The 26614-nt window shown below is 39.7% G+C and overlaps 1 long non-coding RNA gene and 4 other non-coding genes across 5 annotated transcripts in view; 2 read left to right on the top strand and 3 right to left on the bottom strand.

The window, feature by feature from the left end:
- The window catches only part of LOC127526725 (uncharacterized), a 217178-nt gene extending 207773 nt beyond the window's left edge, over positions 1-9405 (top strand). Inside the window, exon 2 of the long non-coding RNA XR_007934162.1 lies at positions 9228-9405. This is a non-coding gene — a long non-coding RNA (uncharacterized LOC127526725). The remainder of the gene's footprint in view (positions 1-9227) is intronic.
- A 5632-nt stretch (positions 9406-15037) lies between these two features.
- On the bottom strand, positions 15038-15119 carry trnas-aga (transfer RNA serine (anticodon AGA)). Its single transcript has one exon. It is a non-coding gene; the product is annotated as a tRNA-Ser (tRNA).
- Positions 15120-18129: 3010 nt separating this feature from the next.
- Positions 18130-18211, bottom strand: trnas-aga (transfer RNA serine (anticodon AGA)). The gene has a single exon. It is a non-coding gene; the product is annotated as a tRNA-Ser (tRNA).
- Positions 18212-21674: 3463 nt separating this feature from the next.
- On the bottom strand, positions 21675-21747 carry trnat-ugu (transfer RNA threonine (anticodon UGU)). Its single transcript has one exon. It is a non-coding gene; the product is annotated as a tRNA-Thr (tRNA).
- A 2132-nt stretch (positions 21748-23879) lies between these two features.
- Positions 23880-23962, top strand: trnal-cag (transfer RNA leucine (anticodon CAG)). Its single transcript has one exon. It is a non-coding gene; the product is annotated as a tRNA-Leu (tRNA).
- Positions 23963-26614: the final 2652 nt, after the last annotated feature.

Genomic DNA, 26614 nt, shown 5'->3' with positions numbered 1-26614 from the left:
CAGGAATACCCATTATGCCGAAAAGAAAGTGCAAGTTCACAGACTGCTCGGGATTAATAAAGTATCTATCTATCTATCTATCTATCTATCTATCTATCTATCTATCTATCTATCTATCTATCTATCTATCTATCTATCTATCTATCTATCTATCTATCTATCTATCTATCTATCTATCTATCTATCTATCTATCTATCTAACAACAAATATCCTTGTTTTATCAGATTATATCAGATTTACTGAAAAAAATAGCTTCAGAGGGAAAATATAAAATGATTTAGATAAATGCAAATAAACTACATTGAAAGTGAATTTACCATGTATATCATTTACAGGTTTACAACAGTTAAACTATCTAAATAAGAATGGATGAAATGAAGTCTGTTGATTTAAAAGGCTTGACATATTCAAAATATTTAATAGGTTATTAGTTTGCCAGTGACTGTGATTGTGGCCATCATAATTATAGTGATAAACTGTTACTAAAGGTTTATATCATTTTAAAAAACCATAAGACAGTACATTTTCCAACCCGCTGAATCCGAACACAGGGGTCCGCTGGAGCCAATCCCAGCCAACACAGGGCAGGAACCAATCCCGGGCAGGGTGCCAACCCACCGCAGGACACACACAAACACAGCAAGCACACACTAGGGCCAATTTAGAATCGCCAATCCACCTAACCTGCATGTCTTTGGACTGTGGGAGGAAACCCACGCAGACACGGGGAGAACATACAAACTCCACGCAGGGAGGACCTGGGAAGCGAACCCAGGTCCCCAGGTCTCCCAACTGCAAGGCAGCAGCACTACCCACTGCGCCACCGTGCCACCCGGAACCTCAGTTCACGACCATAATTCATTCCAAAATTCTGGTCGTAAACCGATTTGGTCGTGAACCGAAGCAATTTCCTCATAGGATTGTATGTAAATACAATTAATCTGTTCCAGACCATACGAACTGTATGTAAATATATATTTTTTTTTTACGTTTTTAAGCACAAATATAATTAATTAAACCATAGAATGCACAGCGTAATAGTAAACTAAATGTAAAAGCATTGAATAACACTGAGAAAACCTTGAACAACAGAGAAAACTAACACTGCAATAGTTCGCGCTATAGCGCTACCAACTGCTGGCTAAAAACACTTTTTTTAATGAGTTAAGCACAGGGAAAAAAAAGAACATTTGAAAAAATCCGTAATTTAATAAACCACCAAGAAAAGTAATATTGCAACAATGCACACTACGAACCGATCGCTGTAAACAGAAGTGAAAACAAAATCAAGCCCAGTGCATTCTTTAACTGCCTTCCTACCTTATGAGTCCAGCCCTCTCTCTTGCTGGCGCTGCCTGTGTGTGTGCATCTGTCTCTCTCTCTCGCATGCTGCCTGTGTGTGTGTGCGCGGCTGTCTCTCTCTTGCGCTTCCTGTGTGTGTGTGTGTCACGCTCTCTCTCGCTCTCTCTTGCTCGCTGCACAGGAAATGCACAGGGAGAGACTGAATATGTACAAACCGAAAGGGAAACTGACTTGTTCGTATACCGAGTGTGTGGTCGTAAACCGAGGCAAAAGTTTGGCGAACTTTTTGGTCGTAAACCGATTTGTACGTGTACCGAGACGTTCGTGAACCAAGGTTCCACTGTATAAAGGCGTATTATGGCATCAAATGGAAAGGTGTCCTCAAAGGTCATAATTTTTAAATCCAAATGTCCTCATTTCCAGAGAAAGACAGTTGGCAGCCCTATGATTAATCCCTGTGAAAAATCAGCACATTCTATCTATGTCTGTGAGAGTTTTATTTGTGTGTCTTCTCATACTCCAAAAATTTGTAGATTCCATTAAACCACCAACTTACAACTGACCCAATGAGAGCGTAGGTGTGAGAAGGTGAAGGACTGGCATCAACTCCTGGTGTTCAACGCTGCTTAAAGCAAATGAATGCCTCAGGTCAGATACACTTTACTCATGAGTGCCCAAAGCAGAGGGTGAGTGGCGTGGGTCATAGGGTGCACTCTTTGCCGTCCACAACCCCATAGCAAGGACAGATTGAGAATAAATATGTATAAAAGGTGACTTTCTTACCAAAAACAAACACACTGTTGTTGTAAATAATAAGGAGAAAATACTAATGCAAGATGAGAGAAAATAAATCTGGTAGGCCCTCATCCATTACCTGTACAGGTTCTTTACCTAAGTACCACATGGAATGATCCTGATTCACTTATCTGCAATGTATTATGCCAAAACACTCCTTTTATTCACCTCCTGTATCTTTTTCACCACTTTGGGCCACTTTGGGCCTCACTTCGTCATGTGACAGCTCATCAGCTTGTGAATGTCAGGGGTCGCTGTCACCCCGTTAAACCCAACAGAGAGATACGTAGACACAGGATAAAAGCACGAAGAAGCTCTTTTACTTGTTTTTTCTTCTTCAGAGGCCCTTCTAAGCACTACAGCCACCATAAACAAGAAAATAAACAACAAATCCAAATAAATCTCTCCTTCACTCCTCCCAGCAAGCACTGTCCTACTACCTCCCAACTCTGGCTTGCCTGCTTGGTCTTCTGCAGTCCTTTATATAGTGTCTGATCTGGAAGTGCTTCGGTTGGAGAACTCCAATTCTTTAGTCAGCCCAGAAGTACTTCAGGGCTCCAGTCCACGTGATCCATTAGTACTTCCGGGCTCTAGGGAAAGTATGACTCCCCCGGTCCTTCGACAGCTCCCCCTGGCAGCACCCACGGTACCCAACAGGGCTGTGAAACCACACTTCAAGTCCCAGAATGGCACCGCTATACTCCAGGGGAGCTGCCATCTAGTGTCTTGGGGGAGGTAGTGTCCAAAAGTTGCTGCCTTCCCCCATCTTTTCCTTCTTGTGACATCCCGGCCTTTTAAACTTCAGCCTATGACTGCTACCTGGGTCACATTCAGTTCTCTTAGTTAGATCTCCATTCTTTGTTTCCTGCGATTCGATACGACGTCCTAAAGATTATAACTAGTAGTCTATCTTCGGCTCTAGTTCCTCGTGCTTTCAAACACGCAGTTGTACATCCAATTCTGAAAAAACCTGATTTAGACCCTGCCGTTCTTTCCAATCTTCGTCCAATTTCCAAACTACCTTTCTTGTCAAAAATACTAGAAAAAGTAGTTTATGAGCAATTAACTCATCACTTACAGGACCATCAGGTAATGGACCTTTTTCAGTCAGGCTTTAGGCCCCAACATAGCACAGAAACCGTGCATTTACGTGTCCTAAATGACGTCCTTTTGGCATTGGACTCAGGACTTCATGTGATTATGGTTCTTCTTGATCTATCTGCTGCGTTTGACACAATCGATCATGGCATCATGATCTCCCGAATCGAATCCTGGGCTGGTGTATCTGGCTCAGCCCTCGACTGGTTCAGGTCATATTTCTGCAACAGGACCCTCAGAGTCATGTTGGACGATTTTTCATCTGAATCAGTCCTACTCCCATGTGGGGTCCCCCAGGGTTCCATTTTAGGGCCACTACTTTTTTCAATCTACTTTCTGCCTTTAGGTGCAATTTTTAGAAAACTTGCAATTTCATATCATCTATATGCTGACGACTGCCAAATTTATCTTTCCCTTAAGCCAACTGACTCCACCAAACCTCTCCTCGACTGCCTATCTGACATTAAGGATTGGCTGGCTGTAAATTTCCTCCATCTGAATGATTCAAAAACCGAGGTCATTGTTTTTAGTCCCGACTACAAACAGATTCCATTTTTTGGCCTCGACTCTCTTCCCACTCCAGTAACTTCGTCTGTCTTTAATCTCGGAGTCAAAATGGATTCGTTCCTGAAAATGGATGCTCAAGTCAACAGCACAGTAAAATCCTGCTTTTTCCAGCTCAGGCGTATCGCCAAACTCAAGCCTATTCTGTCTAACCATCTCCTAGAATCAGTAATCCATGCATTTATTACGTCCCGGCTTGATTACTCTAATTCCTGCCTTTATGGCATCAGCAAAGCTACTCTTTCTAGACTACAACTGGTTCAAAATGCGGCTGCAAGGCTTCTAACAGGGAGTGGCAGAGGCCAACATATTACTCCAATTTTAAAAACCTTACATTGGCTGCCGGTTAGATTCAGAATCGATTTTAAGATACTCCTCCTAACTTATAAGGCATTAAATGGTCTAGCCCCCACCTATTCGAGTGTTTTGCTCCATCGATACAATCCCCCTCGCGTTCTTAGATCCACAGATCAGCTGCTTCTAACCATTCCCAAGGCACGTTTCAAAGCTCGTGGTGAAAGGGCTTTCTCCGTCGGTGCACCCAGGCTCTGGAACTCCCTACCCTTAGTGGTTAGGCAAGCCACTTCAGTTGCCACATTCAAAGTACGCTTAAAAACGCACTTCTTCACATTGGCTTTTAATTCTTAACTTGTTTCATTCTCTACTTGTTTTTCGCTATTTTCTCTATTTTATTGGGTCCTCTGACCTGTTTTTAGTTTCTTAGTTCAAATTCTCTCCTAATGTGTGCTTTTAATATTTTGTTTTTAGACCTGTTTGTTTTAACTGTACAGCGCTTTGGTCGGTTGTAATGCTGTGTTTTTAAGCGCTCAACAAATAAATATGGTATGGGTATGGTATGGTACTCTTCCTGCAACTTCATAGAGACGTGTTCATAATACATAAAAGGGATCTAGTCATTGGCATAAAGCTCCCTGCTGTCCTCAACTGGGCTGAATATCACTATATTTAATATGTGAATTTCAGAAATAACTGAATACTGGGGACTTTGGCTGAAGGCTGGAAGCTAGCAAACATTAAATATTTATTTCATAAACATGGTCTTGTATGTATTTACAGTGAAACACCAGTTAGCTAATACAATCATAAGAAATTCATTCTGGATTGTTACCTTATTATGGTGAAGGGGCTCTGTATCTAACTGAAACTATAAGCTTCTCCATGCAAAGTCACCCAAGTCAATTAGGCCTTGGTAGAGACGGCAGATTAAATGTGGTCCACTGGAGGAGGAAATGACATCCTGGTTAAGACATTATAAAATATAAAACTCTAATTGTTTTGGAATGAAGACAAATAGTTAACTAATTGGACTGTATGGTATATTAAACTTCAGCTTTGAAAATGAGCAATATTTTAGAATTTCTACTTAATACCAAGTGAAAGTATACAGAGCTTTATCACTGATGTGCAGGCTACCTTGGGATGATACGTGAGATGATGAATTGTGAGGACAGACGGTGAACATCGCAAACACTAGACTAACAGTTGCTGCCATATTAGACAAGAGGGAGGGAATCAAATTACAAGAAATATTAATACACTCAGAATAGAGATGGATTGGTGTCAAAAATTGGCCCTGAACTTTTGTCAAGACTGTCTCGCCACAATTGTCTGAACACTGACCATCCTTCTTTGTCCATTCAGCGAATGTACACAAAATTCTTTCTATTGATCTTCAAGTCTAAGTCTTTGTGTAATTTCAGTGGCTCTCAGTGGCCGCACTCCTGCAGTTGTTATGTCCTCTTTCTTCTCACCAGCTGTGCAAGGCTGATCTATAGGTGCTGCACTGGACTAAACTTTGACAAATAATGTGAACTGTTTGAGGGTCTAACACAGCCAAAGAAAATGGGTTTCAGTGCTATTTATTTGGATATTTTGTCAGTCAATGTTTATTCCACAGTTATCTCAAAGCTGATGTCCTTGTATATTGAAGCCTGAAACAGTCTAGATGAGGGGTTCTCAGGGTCAGTCCTATAGGGTACCACTATGGCTGAGGGGTTTCCTTCCAACCAGTTTCACAAATAAATGGTTCAGTCTCACTTCTGAATGATCTAATTGTTTAACTAGTCTTTTTCTTGTTTTATTTTTCTCTCTGAAATAAATGCTAGTTTTTACATCTAAAAAACAGAAATGTGCATTTTGTCATGTATTTAAAAGTTAACTTTCTTTTACCATATTCTTTTTAATTCACCTTTTTCTTTGGAGTTTACTCTATTAATTGTATTAAAAATATGATGATTAATGATGACCAGTAAAGACCTAGGTGTAAATTACACTTAATACTAAACAGAAGCAGCAACTTCAGTATAAAATTCAAGAGTCAGCTAGTCAGTAATAAACAACAACAGTAACAGTTATTTATATAGCACATTTTCATACAAATGATGTAGCTCAAAGTGCTTTACATGATGAAGAAAGAGAAAAAAAAAACAAAATAAATAAGAATTAAAATAAGGGAACACTAATTAACATAGAATAAAAGTAAGGTCCGATGGCCAGGGAGGACAGAAAAACAAAAAAAAACTCCAGACGGCTGGAGAAAAAAATAAAATCTGCAGGGGTTCCAGGCCACAAGACCACCCATCCTATGGAGGTGTTCTAGCCTTAACACCCCGCCTGCATAGCTGAAACAGGCCAAGATCTTCATCATTGACATCGTCGCTCCGACAACGAGGTGTGGGGGTAAAGCTCACTTGGCATTGAAAGTGAGAAGCACAACGGCACGATTTCAGATATCAGGGAGGATTTTTCCAGCAGACAAGAAATCCCTCAGGTGCCTCCGTCTGGACAGGAGTTTCCGGATCTGGATGTCGAGAGCCTGGAGTTCTTTGACAACACGGTTCATCTCACCGTCAGCAATTGTCTGCTTCCGCTTCGTGCCCTAGGAAAGAATAAGAGAGAGAGAGTTAGTTAAAAGGATTAACTAAGTGGTCCTCAAGTTAAGATCGTGCAGCAGGCCACCTTGACTGCAGGCATTCATCCCCCCCCACCTTATACTTTTAACTGCACTCATGTCTTTATTAAACAAGCTGTTATTTCCCTGTTTTTTGTGTCAATCTATCCATCCATCCATCCATCCATTATCCAACCCGCTATATCCTAACTACAGGGTAACGGGGGTCTGCTGGAGCCAATCCCAGTCAACACAGGGCTCAAGGCAGGAAACAAACCCCAGGCAGGGCGCCAGCCCACCGCAGTTGTGTCAATCTAGGAATTACAAAATGGGTTTGCTGTTTTCTGGGGTAATGTAGCAAGTATTTATGTGTGTGACATTAATTATTATTATTTTCTTTTTTTTTTCTTGGTTCTTAAGATTTTGCTCATTTTTATGATCAGGGGCCTCATGTATAACGCCGTACATAGAACTCACACTATAACATGGCGTAAGCACAAAAGCGGGAATGTGCGTACTTGCAGAAAAATCCAGATGCAGGAATCTGTACGTACGCAAACTTTCACGTTCTTCCGCTACATAAATCCTGATCAGCGTGAAAAGTAACGCACGTGCACGCACCTTCTGTCCCGCCCCAACTCCTCCCAGAATTATGCCTCTTTGAATATGCAAATCAATATAAATAGCCCTTAAGCTCAGCCTTCTGTGAAAAGACAATGGGAAAAGCATGGGGGAAAATATAAGAATTTCAGTGAATACCAAGTGGAGGAAAAGGAACAAAGTACCATTTGTTGGTTTAAACAGTGATATAAACAACAAAAGGAAGTTGATCAAGTGACAGAGTGTCGGAGAAACTCTCACAGTGCCCGAAATAAAAAAAGAAGTCACATATCAAAGTCGCCGTGAAAAGACGTGTCATAGCCCACCGTCTGAGTGTCATATGAAAGCTTATTAGGGTACAGACAAAAAAAAAAAAAAATAGGCACACAGTGGGAAAAAAGCACGAAATGTCAACTTTAATCTCAAAATTTCCACTTTAATCACGTAGTTTATTTTGCCATTAAAGTAGAACATCGTAAAGTTCATCTTAAAATCATTTAATTTACTAGTTTCTCAAATCCCATCGTAACTAAAGTAGCATGTTAAATGGTTTGTTCTGTATTTGATCTTCTATGGGTTCTATGTGTGTGAATCACTACCTGCTTCTTAAACGGGCTTTCTCTTTCTCCGACAGGACATATAATCCATTACATTCGTGATATTACAGCTCTCTGAATAATTTAAATACTGAGATGTATACGTGATATCTTGTTCATGATGATAGGAATGAAAGCATGTTATTAAACATGGGAACACGGTGGTGCAGTGCTTGTTCATGTCTCACGCAAGAGGCTTTCTGCGCCATGTGCAACCTTCAATGAAATAATTTATTACAGAAGTACTGTCTCTTTCAAACGTACTAACCTCCAATTCATTTCCTTACTTTTCTTTCTCCAAATATCCAATCACCACACAATCAGCTCTGTAATAGACGTGAAGCCATCTGTAAGCTTAGAACGCCGATTCTTCAAAACTTTTAAGGAACATTGAAATATCTTCGTAGTATATCCATCCATCCATTTTCCAACCCGCTGAATCCAAACACAGGGTCACGGGGGTCTGCTGGAGCCAATCCCAGCCAACACAGGGCACAAGGCAGGAAACAATCCTGGGCAGGGTGCCAACCCACTGCAGGACACACACAAACACATCCACACACCAAGCACACACTAGGGCCAATGTAGAATCGCCAATCCACCTAACCTGCATGTCTTTGGACTGTGGGAGGAAACCGGAGCGCCCGGAGGAAACCCACGCAGACACGGGGAGAACATGCAAACTCCACGCAGGGAGGACCCGGGAAGCGAACCCGGGTCCCCAGATCACCCAACTGCGAGGCAGCAGCGCTACCCACTGCGCCACCGTGCCGCCCTCTTCGTAGTATATGTTTAATTATTCTATCCGCACCAGTAAGAATACAACGCAAAGCAGGAACAATCCCTGAACTAGCTAGCGCTGCGGCACCTTGTTCTCACATGTTTAATTATTAACAATATAGATTATTTAAATGAAGTTAAAGTTTTATCTGGATAATATAATCAACATATTTTGCTGCATTTCATCTTAAAAATGATATTGTCATAATATGTAAATACGCGCTTTATATAGTGGCGCAGGTTGTGCAATATTATAACTGTAGTGCAAGTTTACAGTGGGGTAATTGTACTTATAAGTACAAACAGTTCTACAAGGAGTACTTGATGGACTGATTGAGTGCATTTATAGTTCTTGGGATGAAACTTTTTCTGAACCGCGAGGTCCGTACAGCAGGAAAAGCTTTGAAGCGTTTTGCCGTGGCTGAGGCAGCGTCTGCTTCATGCTGTATACCGATAATTCTCTTTCCAATCAGCTGCTGCTGTGATTCCCCACTCAGATACAGTGATATAAATACTCTGAGTGGTGCAGTGAGAGTAATGTAGGAAAAAGATGATCCGCTGTGGCAACCCTTAACGGAAGCAGCTGAAAGAAGAAGAAGATGCAGTGAGAGTAACAACACTAAAGCAGTTATGGTATTTGGAATACTATGGCTGTTCCCTGGACCATTATATTGCTACAGGTTAATTACAATCAGATGCATTACACTAATAAACAATATGCAGTTAATTTCAGTGTATTTATAAAGCCGTGTCAGGAATGTGGGTCTAAGAAAGAAAGGGTAACCATACAACCTAAACTTGGCGTAAAGCCATGCACATTTCCACGGTAACTCATACCCTGGTGTACTCAATTTCTCCGCTCGGTTTTGCAGACTGGCGGCACCCAGCGTCAAAGCAGTGCTACTGTTCCTGTGTGGTTACCCTTTCTTAGATCCACATCCACAGCGGCGGATTTGTCAAATACACTGAAATTAACCGCATATCGTTCAAAAATTTAATGCATCTGATTGTAATTAACCTGTAACAATATAATGGTCCACAGAATGGTCAAACTACTGTTCCTGTGTGCTCATCCTTTCTTTCTTAGCTCCACATTCCTGACGCGGCTTTATAAATACACTGAAATTAACTGCATATTGTTTATTAGTGTAATGCATCTGATTGTAATTAACCTGCTGCAATATAATGGGCCAGGTAATAGCCATAGTATTCCAAATACCATAACTGCTTTAGCGTTGTTACGCTCACTGCATCTTGTTCTTCCTTTTGCTGTTCCCGTTAAGGGTTGCCACTGCGGATCATCTTTTTCCATATTACTCTTACTGCACTACTCGGAGTATTTATATCACTGTATCTGTGTGTGAATCACAGCAGCAGATGATCGGAAAGAGAATTATCGGTATACAGTTTCAATTACACACTACCTCAACCACGGCAAAAAGCGTCAAAGCCTTTCCTGTACGGACCTCACGTTTCAGAAACAGTTTCATCCCAAGAACTATAAACGCACTCAATCACCTCACTGTAAACTTGCACTACAGTTATAATATTGCACAACCTGCGCTACTTTATAAAGCGCGTATGATGACAATATCATTTTTAAGATGAAATGCAGCAAAATATATTGCTTATAGTATACAGATAAAACTTTATCTTCATTTAAATAATCTGTATTGTTAATAATTAAACATGTGAGGACACGGTGCCGCAGCGTATAGCTGGTTCAAGGACAGCTCCTGCCTTGCGCTGTATTCTTGCTGGTGCTGACGCGACACTGGAAGGATAGACGAATACTGTAGAATAATTAAACATGTACTACGAAGATATTTCAATGTTCCTTAAAAGTTTTGAAGAATCGGCGTTTTAAGCTTACCAATGGCTTAACGTCTATTACAGAGCTGATTGTGTGGTGATTGGAGAAAGAAAAGTATGGACAGGAATTGGAGGTTAGTACGTTTGAAAGAGACAGTACTTCTGTAATAAATTATTTCATCGAAGGTTGCACATGGTGCAGCAAGCCTCTTGCGTGAGATATGAACAATCACTGCGCCACCGTGTTCCCATGTTTAATAACATGCTTTCATTCCTATCATCATGAAAATAATATCACGTATACATCTCAGTATTTTAATTATTCAGAGAGCTGTAATATCTCGAATGTAATGCATTCTGTGTCCTGTCGGAGAAAGAGAAAGAACGGAAGCACGTAGTGATTCACACACATAGAGCACATAGAAGATAAAACACAGAAAAAAGCATTTAACATGCTACTTGAGAAACTAGTAAAATAAACGATTTTAAGATGAAGTTTATGATGTTCTACTTTAATGGCAAAATAAACTACGTGATTAAAGTGGAAATTTCGAGATTAAAGTTGACATTTCGTGCTTTTTTCGCACTGTGTGCCTATGTTTTTTGTTTGTACCCTAATACGCTTTCATATGACACTCAGACGGTGGGCTATAACTCGCCTTTTCACAGCGACCTTGATATGTGATTTCTTTTTTATTTCGGGCACTGTGCGACTTTGTGAATTTAATCTTTCGAGTTTTTCCGACACTCTGTCACTCAACTTCCTTTTGTTGATTATACCACTGTTTAAACCAACAAATAGTATGTTTTTCCTTTGCCTCCACTTGGTATTCGCTGAAATTCTTATATTTTCCCCTGTGCTTTTCCCATTGTCTTTTCACAGAAGGCTATTTATATTGATTTGCATATTCAAAGAGGCGTAATTCTGGGAGGAGTTGGGGTGGGACAGAAGGCGCGTGCACGTGCGTTACTTTTCACGCAAATCGGGATTTATGTAGCGGAAGAACGTGAAAGTATGCGTGCGCACAGATTCCTGCATCTGGATTTTTCTGTGCGTACGCACAATCCCGCTTTCGTGCTTACGCCATGTTATAGTGTGAGTTCTACGCACGGCGTTATACATGAGGCCCCTGGGGCCTCATGTATAAACGGTGCGTACGCACAGAAATGTTGCGTACGAACCTTTCCATGCTGAAATCGCGATGTATAAAACCTAAACTTGGCGTAAAGCCACGCACATTTCCACGGTAACTCATTCCTTGGCGTATGCAATTTATCCGCCCGGTTTTGCAGACTGGCGGCACCCAGTGTCAAAGCAGTGCTACTGTTCCTGTGTGATCATCCTTTCTTTCTTAGATCCACATCCACGGCGGCGGCTTTATAAATACACTGAAATTAACTGCATATTGTTTATTAGTGTAATGCATCTGATTGTAATTAACCTGCTACAATATAATGGGCCAGGGAATAGCCATAGTATTCCAAATACCAGAACTGCTTTAGCGTTGTTACGCTCACTGCATCTTGTTCTTCTTTTTGCTGTTCCCGTTAAGGGTTGCCACTGCGGATCATCTTTTTCCATATTACTCTCACTGCACCACTCAGAGTATTTATACCACTGTATCTGAGTGTGAATCACAGCAGCAGATGACCGGAAAGAGAATTATCGGTATACAGTTTCAAGTACACACGATCTCAACCACGGCAAAAAGCGTCAAACCCTTTCCTGTACGGACCTCGCATTTCAGAAACAGTTTCATCCCAAGAACTATAAACGCACTCAATCAACTCACTGTAAACTTGCACTACAGTTATAATATTGCACAACCTGCGCTACTTTATAAAGCGCGTATGATGACAATATCATTTTTAAGATGAAACGCAGCAAAATATGGTGCTTATAGTATACAGATAAAACTTCAACTTCATTTAAATAATCTGTATTGCTAATAATTAAACATGTGAGGACACGGTGCCGCAGCATATAGCTAGTTCAAGGATAGCTCCTGCCTTGCGCTGTATTCTTGCTGGTGCTGACGCGACACTGGAAGGATAGACGAATAGAATAATTAAACATGTACTACGAAGATATTTCAATGTTCCTTAAAAGTTTTGAAGAATCGGCGTTCTAAGCTTACAAATGGCTTAACGTCTATTACAGAGCTGATTGTGTGGCGATTGGAGAAAGAAAAGTATGGACAGGAATTGGAGGTTAGTACGTTTGAAAGAGACAGTACTTCTGTAATAAATTATTTCATCGAAGGTCGCACATGGCGCAGCAAGCCTCTTGCGTGAGATATGAACAATCACTGCGCCACCGTGTTCCCATGTTTCATAACATGCTTTCATTCCTATCATCATGAAAATGATATCACGTATACATCTCAGTATTTTAATTATTCAGAGAGCTGTAATATCTCGAATGTAATGGATTCTGTGTCTTGTCGGAGAAAGAGAAAGAACAGAAGCACGTAGTGATTCACACACATAGAGCACATAGAAGATCAAATACAGAACAAAGACTTTAACATGCTACTTGAGAAACTAGTAAAATAAACGATTTTAAGATGAAATTTATGATGTTCTACTTTAATGGTAAAATAAACTACGTGATTAAAGTGGAAATTTCGAGATTAAAGTTGACATTTCGTGTTTTTTTCCCACTGTGTGCCTATGTTTTTTCTCTGTACCCTAATAAGCTTTCATATGACACTCAGACGGTGGGCTACAACTCGCCTTTTCACGGCAACTTTGATATGTGATTTCTTTTTTATTTCGGGCACTGTGCGACTTTGTGAAGTTGAGCCTTCGAGTTTCTCCGACACTGTCACTCGATCAGCTTCCTTTTGTTGATTATACCACTGTTTAAACCAACAAATAGTACGTTTTTCCTTTGCCTCCACTTGGTATTCGCTGAAATTCTTATATTTTCTCCCGTGCTTTTCCCATTGTCTTTTCACAGAAGGCTATTTATATTGATTTGCATATTCAAAGAGGCGTAATTCTGGGAAGAGTTGGGGCGGGACAGAAGGCGCGTGCACGTGCGTTACTTTTCACGCAAATCGGGATTTATGTAGTGGAAGAACGTGAAAGTCTGCGTGCGCACAGATTCCTGCATCTGGATTTTTCTGTGCGTACGCACAATCCCGCTTTTGTGCTTACGCCATGTTATAGTGTGAGTTCTACGCACGGCGTTATACATGAGGCCCCTGGTCTTTTAAGTTTCATACTGAAGTAGCTGCTTACCTTTGGTATTCTGTTTCTATTGCACCTGTCTGTACTCCTCATCACTAATTGTCACCATCTTGAGATATTTAAAAAATATATAAATTTCCGAATTTTATTTATATGTAAACATACCATCACATAGACTAAACCATCTATTTGTGAAACTGGTTGGAATGAAAACTTGCAGCCACTGTGGTACCTCTGGCTGAACTTGAGAATCCCTGGTCTACATCTTAGGGGACAAAATAAGAAGTCTTGTAACTTTGACATCAGATGGAAAAGTGTATCTATTATTAAATAAATAAATAAATAATGCTATATGAGAGATTTAGTAGTTCACCTGGCCTGCAGCATATGAAACTCCTTATCGCAAAAAAAGCAAGCAAACAAACAAACAAAAACGTCTGGCCAATAAACAGGAGCGATCGTTATAGAAACACAACAGTGTCGCTCCGGAGAACTTCATTTGAATTTCTAGAGTGTTTAGATAATCACTTTGTGCCTGTCCCGGCAGCAAACAAAGCCGACAAACCAACTTTTAACGGATTCAGCTCCGTTAATCTTTAAGAACACATTTTCATCAACCCATGGGACCTTAATTTCTGGGCATATTTTTAATATATTTAATTCACAGAAAATAGTAGCTCTGCCCAAGATAATCCCACTTGAAAAGGGGCCGCAATGTCGGCATTTTCCGGTTCCTTGACATATATCGTTAAAGGCGGCAATTCAGTTGGATTTTTAATGTGTTCAGAAAAAGTGATTATGATTAGTTGTCATAAACAAGGGATAGCCCGGAATGCAGTATTGTTTTTCAACACACTAAAAATATTTATAATCTGCACAGCAAACTGGACTTAACTCTTGTTTAAAGAAAAACAATGGAAAACCGTTTTGCAAACTGCGCTACTTTAAGTACACCTGACGCAAACAGTCGACACTGCAAAATAAGCACATTAGAGAAATTGTAATTTTGTTAAGCATTTCAGTCCGATTTTGAGGCATTTGGCTTGTACGGCAAGACTACCTTATTATTATCTCCAAAGGAAATTACAAACTGCAGTCCGTAGTCAGCAAGAGTCGAACCACAGCTGCAAAGCCCCTGTAGATTTCTAGTCCATCGCGTTAACCATGGCCATACCCTTTTTCATAATTCCCTTGCTAACTAAGTACAGAAGTTTTATGAAAGTGTATTTAAATATATGGGCTCTTAACTGAATTAAGATCGTCGAAGAACGCAATGTGATACAATGAGGAAGAACGTTTTAACACTTTAAGAAATGCGGCACATATAGGCCTACTCTTGGTTCATTACTTCAGTCTAAATTACAGACGTCAAAACACTGTCACCGTAGTCGGCAGGATTCGAACCTGCGCGGGGAGACCCCAATGGATTTCTAGTCCATCGCCTTAACCACTCGGCCACGACTACTACATTTCTAAATCGTTTTCAAATGTTTATTTCTAGTGTATTTAAAACCATTTATGGACTGGTATATAAATAAAATGTGTTAGTTTTGTCGAGAAGTCGTGAGTCAAGGTAATTCCTGGTAGCGAGAACCAAACAGATGGCTTTTCGCTACCAAGATTCTACCAATAATTGAAAGCTCGGGTCAAACGCAGCTATCGGCTACAAAGAATTGACCATTCACAATCCGTTTTGGCTACCAAGAATTGGCCAATGACGGCTCGGTCGGCTACCCAGAATGGGCGAATCACGGCTCGCGTCGGCGACCAAACCTCGAAAAGAGCGGGCCAGCCTCTGTCAATTCATCCATCCATCCATCCATTTGCCAACCCGCTGAATCCGAACACAGGGTCACGGGGGTCTGCTGGAGCCAATCCCAGCCAACACAGGGCACAAGGCAGGGAACCAATCCCGGGCAGGGTGCCAACCCACCACAGGACACACACAAACACACCCACTCACCAAGCACACACTAGGGCCAATTGAGAATCGCCAATCCACCTAACCTGCATGTCTTTGGACTGTGGGAGGAAACCGGAGCGCCCGGAGGAAACCCACGCAGACACGGGGAGAACATGCAAACTCCACGCAGGGAGGACCCGGGAAGTGAACCCAGGTCCCCAGATCTCCCAACTGCGAGGCAGCAGCGCTACCCACTGCTCCACCGTGCCGCCCCTGTCAATTCATGTATTCTACAAAATCTTGTTCGAGTCGGCACACACAGGCTTTGCGATTTGCGTTTATTTTTTAACTTTGTAAAAAAGGCATTCACGAGTCTCGGTTTGTGGAGGTACATAACCTTAAGTAATCAATATATATTATTTCATTTTGTCATAAAACTATCATAAATGTATTGATTATTGTTGTTTTACCACCCTTTGATATACGATTACATATGTGACATTTTGTTTGTAATCTGGTCATCTATGTGAATTATGAACGGATTGATATATTTACATTCACGTACACATTTTTTGGATGATTTTTTTAAACATTCTTGGTGCAGTTTATTACAGTTATTAAATATGTGTGCAAACTGTGTGAAGAAAGATATAATCATGTATAAATATAATAAACATTGAATTGTATAATCAGTTTCATTTTACAGAATGAGGTTTAAAAATAATAATAATATGAAGTGCTGTATAATGATAAATATACATTTCGTTGACGAGAAATTTATTTTAGAGATATTTTCTTCCATTCAGCAATGTGTCGTGAGCAGGATTCGAATCCTCATCCCTAAGATAATTTCTGGTAGATCGTCACTCAAAAATCGTCTTGATTGTGCGTTAGTTGAGGTATAGCTGCGATTCTTGAGAGCCGATCTATCAGAAATTATCTCATGAATTCTGGTTCGAATCCCGCTCATGGCACAGTGCTGAATGGAAGATATTTTTAAAACTTTCTCTTCAACGGTGCTTTGAATTCTACTTTGCAGGTTTAGTTGTAGAGAAAAGCCAAGCAAAATGACACCTTTTATTGGCTAACTAGAAAGATTACAATATGCAAGCTTTCGAGGCAACTCATGTTACATCTTGCCTGAAGAAGGGGCCTGAGTTGCCTCGAAAGCTTGCATATTGTAATCTTTCTAGTTAGCCAATAAAAGGTGTCATTTTGCTTGGCTTTTCTCTACATTCATAATGGCTAACACGGTACAGCACCCTAGTACTACAGATTTAGTTGTTAATTTTTCTTTTTTGATTAAACAAAAACTGTTTAATGAATAATTGATCTGTCAAGGAACATATGAACAACAAGCATAGTTAACGTCACAATTAAACAAACTGCCTGCAAATTCTATTGAATCATAATTATAACAAATGATAACGCATTTCAATTACTTATATAGCACCTTTACCATGGTCTCAGACGGCCGCACAGATTAATCAAGAGGGGTACAATAAAAATGAAAGCACAATAAGAATGAATAAATAATACTGCACAGCCTTGTGTTTGTATGTATTTATTAAATTTGGGAAGTAATATATTGTAGTTGATGCTGACATTTAGTTAAGTGAAAGTAGGTAAAAATAAATATTTGGAAATATTGCAAAAGGAAATGTCTATATACTTAGCGCAAAATAACTATATGTGTTCTAGTAAACAGCATACACACCACTTAGTTTATATATATATATATATATATATATATATATATATATATATATATATATATATACGCGATTAGAATAGTCTGAGTATTAAAGGTGTAGGTCTATTTTATAAGCATATTTATAACATCAATGTTAATATAGAGTATAACTATAATTATTATTATTCTGTATTACCATTGATATGAACGATTTGTGAAATTAGTGTTAAGTATAAAAAATGAAACTATGATTATACAATTCAATGTTTATTATACTTATACATCATTATATCTGTCTTTACACGTTTTGCACACATATTTAATAAATGTTATAAACTGCACCAAGAATGTTTATAAAATCATTCAAGAAATGTGTACTTGAATGTAAATATATCTGCACAAACCGACACTCGTGAGTAACACTTTTTGAAAGTTCAAAATGAAACGCAAATCGCAAAGCGCCTGCGTGCCGACTCGAACGAGCTTTTGCAGAATACATTCATTAACTGACAAGAGGTTGACCCGCCCTTTCCGAGTTTTGGTAACCGACCGAGTCGTCATTGGCCAATTCTTGGTAGCCGAAACGGGTTGTGAATGGTTAGTTCTTGGTAGCCGATACGGGCTGCGATTGGCCCGAGCTTTCAATTCTTGGTAGCAGAAAGCGATCTGATTGGTTTTCGCTACCAAGAATTACCTCGACTCATGGCTGCTCGGGGCGTCTAGGTATGCAGTGTTACTCCGTGTTCCACGAGTGACAGAGATAAATCCTGCTCCTGGGATTGAAGAAAACACTATATAGTGAGCGAGAGTGACGTATATATAAGCGACTCGTAAACAACTTTTAACTCTAATTTCGACGAAGTGTTAAAACATTTCGCACGTAGTCGGCAGGATTCGAACCTGCGCGGGGAGACCCCAATGGATTTCTAGTCCATCGCCTTAACCACTCGGCCACGACTACCTAAAATTCAGTCTTCTAAACTATCCAACTAATAGCTTTTTATTCACATCGGTCATTAAAGTATAATAGTTTTTTAGATGGAAGGCAACTTCTCTCAAGATAACTTCCCTCTTCAGAATTCACCGTAAATAAGACAACCCTCGATAATTTTGCACATTACCGTCAATTTTCACAGAAAAAGTACTTAAATGATTTGAGTGTAAGATGGAAAGCCGCATTTACATGACAGTATTTGTTAAAATAATATTGGCGCTATTGGGTCGTTAGAACAAAGCCTTTAACTAATACAAAAATAGTGTAGCGTCCTGGATCCGGACGTGAGAGGGAAGTCCATTAATTTGGACTCTTAGATTCCGGCGAGCCCCGAGTTTACCGTGGTTTTCGTGTGCTCGTAGAGCAGGAAGATAGCTTTAACCCCGGCATGGCTCTGTGAGGGTGGCAGAGCCGGGCAGCATGTGTAAGCGGACCAAAGGACAAAACAGCTGGGAGCACGTTGAGCTGCAGAATTAGCGGGTCCGGCTGCTAAACAAACCAACGGTGTGTGTTTCAACAATAACATTTAATTCTATAGTACATTTTCATACAAACAAAGTGTCTCAAAGTGCTTCACATTATGCCAGTCAAAGTAGTAGTTGCATGCAAAGAAAGACAAAGTAAAATTAGATCAGAAAAATAATAGTAATAGTATTGTAGTATACAAAAACAAACAATTCACACTTACATAGAGTACGAAAGATATATAATTAAGACAAACTGAGCCCTAAAATATCGAATTGTTTTTTAAGTCTCCAAATGACGGTCTGATTGTAAGGTCAGATGGCCAGGGTGGAGGAAAAGAAAAAAAAAAACTCCATTTAAGCTGGAGAAAAAAAAAATTGGTAAGGGCTCAAGGCCAAAATATTCCCCGACCCCCACTGGGCATTCTGCCTAACATAAAACATATTATTTATTTAAGGCATCGTTTCAGAAGATTGAATGTAACTGGTCTTTTGACAGGTTGGGCTATCAGTTTTCATTCAAATATCACAGGTAGCTGCCCAGAACTTTGATCAGGTGGTGTTCGCACAGAAGGGCATCATAGAAGAATCAGAAATGAAAACAGATAAAAGTAAAGATGAATAAAGACTGCAGATGTATTGAAAAGAATAATAATTCTGTACATATCTTATTTGATCCCTAGCATAACTGCGCAAAAAGGAAAATGTTAGTCGAGCCAAGGAAGATCTGACCCTGCCTTTACCTTATAAGTGAAATTTATTTTACTTTAATAATCGAGCGTGGAATCTTTAATATAAAACTGGATGGTAATCTACTTGCTGAAGTATCGCCAGTATATCTAACTTAATATGCTGGCTGAATATGACTTCTCCTACGTGATCACCAGTCATGATTCTGTCGGCCATCGAGTGTTTATGCAGTTTTACAGTTTGTAAACTTGTCCCATTGCATTGCATTTATTTGTCGACTGTTAACACACAACTGAATTACTGCTCTTCTTAGCGGAGCAGATGTATATACGGTATTTTGTTTTATGTATGCGCGTTAAATTGGTTGTATTGTATTGACATGAGAGTATCGACGATATATTATCTTAATCAAAAAAAAATATATAAATGTATACTATGTGACGTATGGTTTTGAAGAAAATGCGCTTTGCTGGAAAGCGTCACATGAAAACGCTGAACGATTTCGCTAATCTTTAGAAAATAATACTACTGAACTGTAAGCAATATTATTGCGTAGATGTCAGTGTCCATTAAAATTGTAATGTGACAGCGTACTTGGGAGAATTTACAATACTTAGTTGAATCATCATTTAATTATTCTTATTTACAAATGAGTTAAAGGAGTCTTGCATGCATTTGTTAAGAGAACCCAGTATATCGCCTTGAAATAAGAAAGTGTGTGTCTGTGTGTGTGTGTGTGTGTTTGGAGTTCATATACTGTATAAGGCTTTGCTAAATATTTTTTTGGAGCTCCTGCAAACGTATTATCATTACCGACGACAACTGAAGCACATTGACTTTTAGCAGCTCCTCCACCAACTTGCGTACCTATTTCTGTTTAATAATATCCCTCTGCTTTAATCGCTTGTATTTCTAATGCAAGTATGTATTTAATTATTAGGAATTTTAATACGGGCAGTTGTTAATTTATTTCTGTGCTTATTTAGAAATGAAAGAGTAATTTTTCAAGATACTTTACCCACTAAAATAGGTTTGTATTTTAAATTAACCATAATAAAACTACGAAGAAAACGAATTACCTGCCAAACAACCGGTTCACCATTGGTTTGAAATAGAGGAGAAAAGTTGTATATAAATGCAGTTTTAATTGTCTTTCCATTTTGACTTTGTATTGGTTTGTCTTGAGCTTAAATACTTGTTATAACTAGAAATCTAAAATATGAATGGGGGATTTACGTTTATATAACATTTTTATCGCAATGTATATAAACAATCAAAACAACAAATTCCTCTTAGGTAGTTAACTAAACAAAAGATGTGATACTCGGACGGCATAATACATATCTGGAGTCTGATAAACGTCATACTATGCGGAGAAAAGCCCTGTGCTGTAGCGCACGTCCTCTTCAGTTTTGAAGAAAGGTGGATGCGTGGAGATCTAATGAAGGTCCACAAAATTCTCTTTAACGGCATCCAGCCTCAGTCTTTCAGTCAAATATTGAAACATTCGAAGACATTCCGTATAAATTAGGAAGACAGGCAGCAATTCTTTATACTTCGGATTGAGAGGATCTCGAACAAAATAAATGAACAGCTAGGTTGATAACACTAACACCTTTTAAAAAATTAACTGGGTGGCATGTTGGGGCAACCTAGCTAACCAAACGAGCTTGACTGACTGTTTTTTTTTTTTACTGTTGTTTCAGACTTCCTTTATTGTCCACACCTGCTGTTTTTGAGCAATTGTACATTCTGTCGCATGCACTAATCAAACATCGCTGCCTAAGAGCGAAAATTAATTAGCTCAGTCAAAATTACTGAGGGTGACGCAAGTAAATCCATACCGACTAACACGAATGAATGAAAAAATAGACGATTTGCTGTTTGTGAGGGATTGTGATCTAGCGACACACCCAGAGCAATCAGAGTCTAACGCGCTGCAGATTACTTTAAGCTGGTCCGATAATAAATGGATTGATGGATGCATCTCTAATTAGTGTTGAAACAAGTGCTTTTCTACATTAGGTTGTGATCGTAGAGATTTAATAAAAAAGACGTTCAATGCGCAACGTTAAATGTAATAAATATGAACACATACGATAGGACAATGTATTGTAACCATTTCAAAGTTTTAAGAAGCTGCCTTACAAAACAGGTATCCACATTTAATCAGGAAAAAGTGAGCTGAATTTCGCACCGGGGTAAATTGACTTTGGAATTACTGTATTGTGAAACTGTTTGAAATATGACATCTCTCTTTCAAATAATAATAATCAAGGCCCCAGCGAGAATTGAACTCGCGACCCCTGGTTTACAAGACCAGTGCTCTAACCACTGAGCTATGGAGCCTGCCTTCCTACAAAACTTTTGAAAGGAGGTGGTTAAGGATGTGGCTTTGCCTTTTTTTAAATAGATATACACACAGGTTTTTGTATGATCACTATACATAAATACCTTTGACGGAGAGCTACATTTATTAAAATCGCAAGTAAAGTATCATAAGTTAAACATAACTGCATTTTGATCTGTTTTAAGATTGTAAATGATACGGGAAAGTAACAACACCATCTTATGCATTTTTAACATTACAGTATGCATTAATTTGTATTAGAAACATCTTGATTATTGTTATATTTTTATTTTATTGGCAGAAAAAGGGTTCCAAGAAATTATATATACAGAAATTAAACTTTGATACTGTGACACTGGTTTCCGACTAACAGGACTGGAAAAAGTGGTTAATTACGGACGATTACACGCGATAAACAATCTTAGAGTAGATTGCGAAAATCGCTATTGGCAGACACCTCACTGTTTAATGTCATTATTCAGGAGTCTTTTTCACTCGAGTGTTACAAGTGTTAAGGTCCCAAAAAGTGGCTCCATAATCACCAATGTTACGGTGACTCGGCGAAAGTGGGTGAGGCGTCAGGTAATTAGGACCTTAATGAAAACGGAGGCGTCGTGGCCAATTGTCAGCGTTGCTCTGCGATGTGCCCGCACTTCGAACTCAACAGAAAACTTTAATGTGGTGAATGTGCACTACAGCGTCCTCGAGAACCGAAAAAGTCGATGGTGTTAATAAGCACTACACATCCCCCACTCCACTCACGGAAGCCGTGTAATAAAAGAATAGCACGAGACTGCGCAGGTGCTGCACATGGGCGGAGTTTGACGAACTATAAAAAAAAAAATCATAATCTTAACTGCTGTATATTTACATCATACTCCAAGTCACATATCATATATTGTTCGTAATATAAAGTTGTAATATAACCTAAATATTACAACAACGCGTTTAGAACTTTAACAGACATTGAAGTCATAGAACACTTTTTGTCTTCGTATTGTTCTTAAAGGAAAAATAAGCACGTTATTATTTTTTAAACACGTTAGAAAATACAGTCATGGCGTTCTGAGACTGGACTGTTCTGAATGACAAGTTACGTGGATTGGCTATGCTAAAGTGGCCCCTGATGTGTGTGTGTGTGTGTGTTAATCCTGCAATGGGTTGTCTTCCAGTTCGTTCCTGCTTTGAGCCTGATAAGCGGCCCCGCGTGCCTGCTCCGGATAAGTAGGTTTAGAAATTGGACGGATTTTTATTTACTGTATCAAATAGATATTTTTGTATAGTTTTGCTCAGAACTCTGCTTTGCACGGCTGTTTGCATTTACGACACAGACACACGCACCCACTCGAGCCCCGTTGGTGTCATTTACATAGCCTAATGTCGATATGTTTTAGCGACAGGGGCCGGGCAGCGCTATTTGACACGTAAAAGAGTAAAATACAGAATACATAACATTCAAGTAGAAATGACCTCTCTCAAGCTCAATTTTAAATAGTAAACAAGTCCGCAATCTATATAGTACAGAACATTTTAAGGACTGGTATTGCTTAGGGAGGATGGATTTAATGATCGTATTCATTGATTATCAACATACTTACATTAGTTGTGGCATTACAAACATTTGCGGAAAAAGTAACCTGTTATTGGAGTTACACGAGTTTTTAATAACATAGTGCATCTGTTGCCAACCACGCCTAAGGTGGTGCAGTATTGGGTGCAAAGTCGAAAGTTACTCAAGACACGGCGCCTGTTTATAATCGAGCACACTCACCGATCCACACGAATTATTCGGGGCCAGTTCAAACTGCAGGTGATAAATGACCAATGCTAATGTAATTAGTAATTACAATAAACGCTTCTACTCACTTGCTTGCGTCACAGTAATGTGAAACGAAGCCTGTATCGCGGTTGCAAGTGTCGAACATGTAGCTCACCAGCTAGGTTGACTGCGAAGTTCATTTTCCTCGTGTGGAGATAAGGTTGTTTATGTAATCTACGTGTTTATGTAATCTACGACAAAGGTATTGCATTGAATGTCACTAATCCGCAATTAAAAGGGTATAAAATAGGTTTAATTTCGATTTAAAAAAAGTATAATCACTATTAAAAGAGTAATTTGGTTCCTCTTTAAGTCAGGATGGCCGAGCGGTCTAAGGCGCTGCGTTCAGGTCGCAGTCTCCCCTGGAGGCGTGGGTTCGAATCCCACTTCTGACAAGTTGTTTTTCCGATCGTGATATTTCTGAAATCTATCATCACCGAAATTTCTGTATAACGCCCATCCTTTCCTTCAGAATGTAAACTGACCACCACACGGAAGTAGTCGCCTGTCTTCAATTCCAAACACAACAGCATAAGAAGATACGAGAAGATCCCTATTGCAACAGGTCCAGACTGGGAGGGGGCGCTACCCAAAACACTTGGAAATATTTACTTTGCTTCAGTTGTTCATTATTTTTATGTGTATGTTCACATCATCCAACCCGCGGGGGTCTGCTGGAGCCAATCCCAGCCAACACAGGACAGGAAACAAACCCCGGGCAGGGCAAAAAATCACCAGTGCACCTAACCTGCATGTCTTTGGACTGTGGGAGGAAACCCATGCAGACACAGGGAGAACATGCAAACTCCACACAGGGAGTGAAGTAGGAAGTGAACCCAGGTTTCCTAACTGCGAGGCAGCAGCACTACCCACGGTGCCACAGTGCCCGTATGGTCACATCGTATTGTTAATGCACTTTCATGAACTGTTAGTGGATCACAATTTATGTACAATCCTAAGGCTACTAAATAAAATAAGACTGAGTGGCTGATTAACCCTGCAATTCCTAAATGGATTGCATTATTTGAAGCAGTGAATTCAGTGCCTCTGACTATCTGCACGAAATTGAATCTGATCAGCAGAGACAAGGAATTTCTCATGGACCTCAAATTCTGCTTCTTTTTCTGAATGTCAGCACAAAGCGTGACTTTTGAGACGTTTCACTGTGATTTATCTTCATATCAAAGAATTTTGTTGTTTTAATTTTCATTGTTTTCAACTGGTTTTATGAGCTCTAAAACTTAGGTATTGGGTGAGAAGAAAGGAACAGTCCTGCAAGAAATGTAAAATGAAAACAAGAGCTAAAAATTACAATATTGGTTGTATGCAATAACCATGACACATACTTGAAATAAGTACAGATATTGACTTTATAACACACTGGTTTTATAATACTGCTAGACTGCTATAATACTGCTAATTAGACAAAGCAGGCCGATTGTTTTTCCCACCCACGTGAATCTGCTGGGCATTTACAATAGAACTGATCCAAGCAGAGTATTCCCACTTGGATGGAAATACATTTTTTGGGAAATAAAGTAGCTAGTAAAACAGGTAAGTTTCCATTTCCTTACAGTTTCACAAAATTGGCACTAAAATTTATCTTGTAGGCAATTGTGAAACACAAAATTAACTATAAAGAGTGCCCCCCCTGGAATATTGCCCCATACATCCTCATTCACACTTTTATGTTCATTTGTGCAATACAGGTGATCAGCAGCACACTAAAAAATCAATTCTATTTTTTTATTTATGCTTGTCATTCCCATCACCATAGCACCCCAGAGGTGTGCAGTGCATTTCAAAAAAATGTGACATGCTGCCCATTTCCCACACAAAGAAATGCCAACACACACCAATATACACATAATGTGTCCCCTACACAGGAAAACTTTCAATTTTCTATGCAGAACCCTCCCCCCTTTGTTTTGTTACCTAGCAACTGCCTTATATTGGCTGAAGATATACAGTACACACTTAAAAGTACTGTTGAGTGCTAACTGTAATTTCTGCCTAAAATGCATCTTTAAGATAGAGATTGCTAAGAATTTCATTATAATTGGCAAAATGAACATTATAGATTGTACTACCAGAACAATCACAACACACAGCTGACAACTGAATAAACTGTCTTCACATGACAGGAAAAAAGTCAGGTGATTTATTTATTTTTCTGGAGGTCATATACTAAAGGCATAATTAATAAATAAAATGCTTCCAGACAGAAATTAACAAAATACTAAGCTTTGCTGTGAATTTAATATTGTGTGAGTTATTGTGATCATGACTAGATATAGCAGTTACAGCTTACAAGACTCTTTAGATTAGACGCTATTCCCACTCACATGACAGCACTTAGACATTCATCTTGCATTGGACTGTCACTCTGTCTAGGTGTTGTTCCTGCCTTGTGCCCAGTGCTTTCTGGGATAAGCTCCAGCTGCTCTGCAACCCTGTACAGGATAAGTGGGTTAAGAAAATGGATGGATCGATAAATGTATACAGGCATACCTTGTATATAATATTGTCTCATGTGGGTGCAAAATCTGTCTCTTCCAGGTTCAGGTTCATGCCAGGTCAGGTTGGGGAGCATGCACTGGCACAGTGCATTGCCACACGCACCACACGACAAAACAGCTCGGGATCCTGGTTGGCAACCTCCCAGGAGGACACGCGGTCCAGTCCCACCCTCCAGAAATGACCCTCGATCTTCCGCAGCCAGGTGTTACATAGGTGTTCCCTTGGCTTGGTCCAGCCACTCGGGTCTCCAACAATAAGGATCCTGCGAGCCGGATCACACTTGGGATAATCGCACCACATGGCCAAAGTGTTGTAACTGACGTTCCCTCACAATGCAGGTAATGTGCCTCATTCAGGACTCCATGAGCAACCACTCATTTGACACAAAATCAATCCAGCAGTACCCATGGATTCTCTGAAGAGACACTGTACCAAAGGAGTCCAGTCTTCATCTCAGGTCACTAGATAATGTCCATGTCTCGCAACCACATAGCAAGACAGGAAGCACCAGGACTCTAAAGACTCTA

Source organism: Erpetoichthys calabaricus, chromosome 2 (genome assembly GCF_900747795.2).
Source record: "Erpetoichthys calabaricus chromosome 2, fErpCal1.3, whole genome shotgun sequence".
Classification (NCBI taxonomy): Eukaryota; Metazoa; Chordata; class Cladistia; order Polypteriformes; family Polypteridae; genus Erpetoichthys; species Erpetoichthys calabaricus.
The sequence above is the reverse complement of the archived record's forward strand: the minus strand, read 5'-3'. Positions and strand labels throughout refer to the sequence as shown.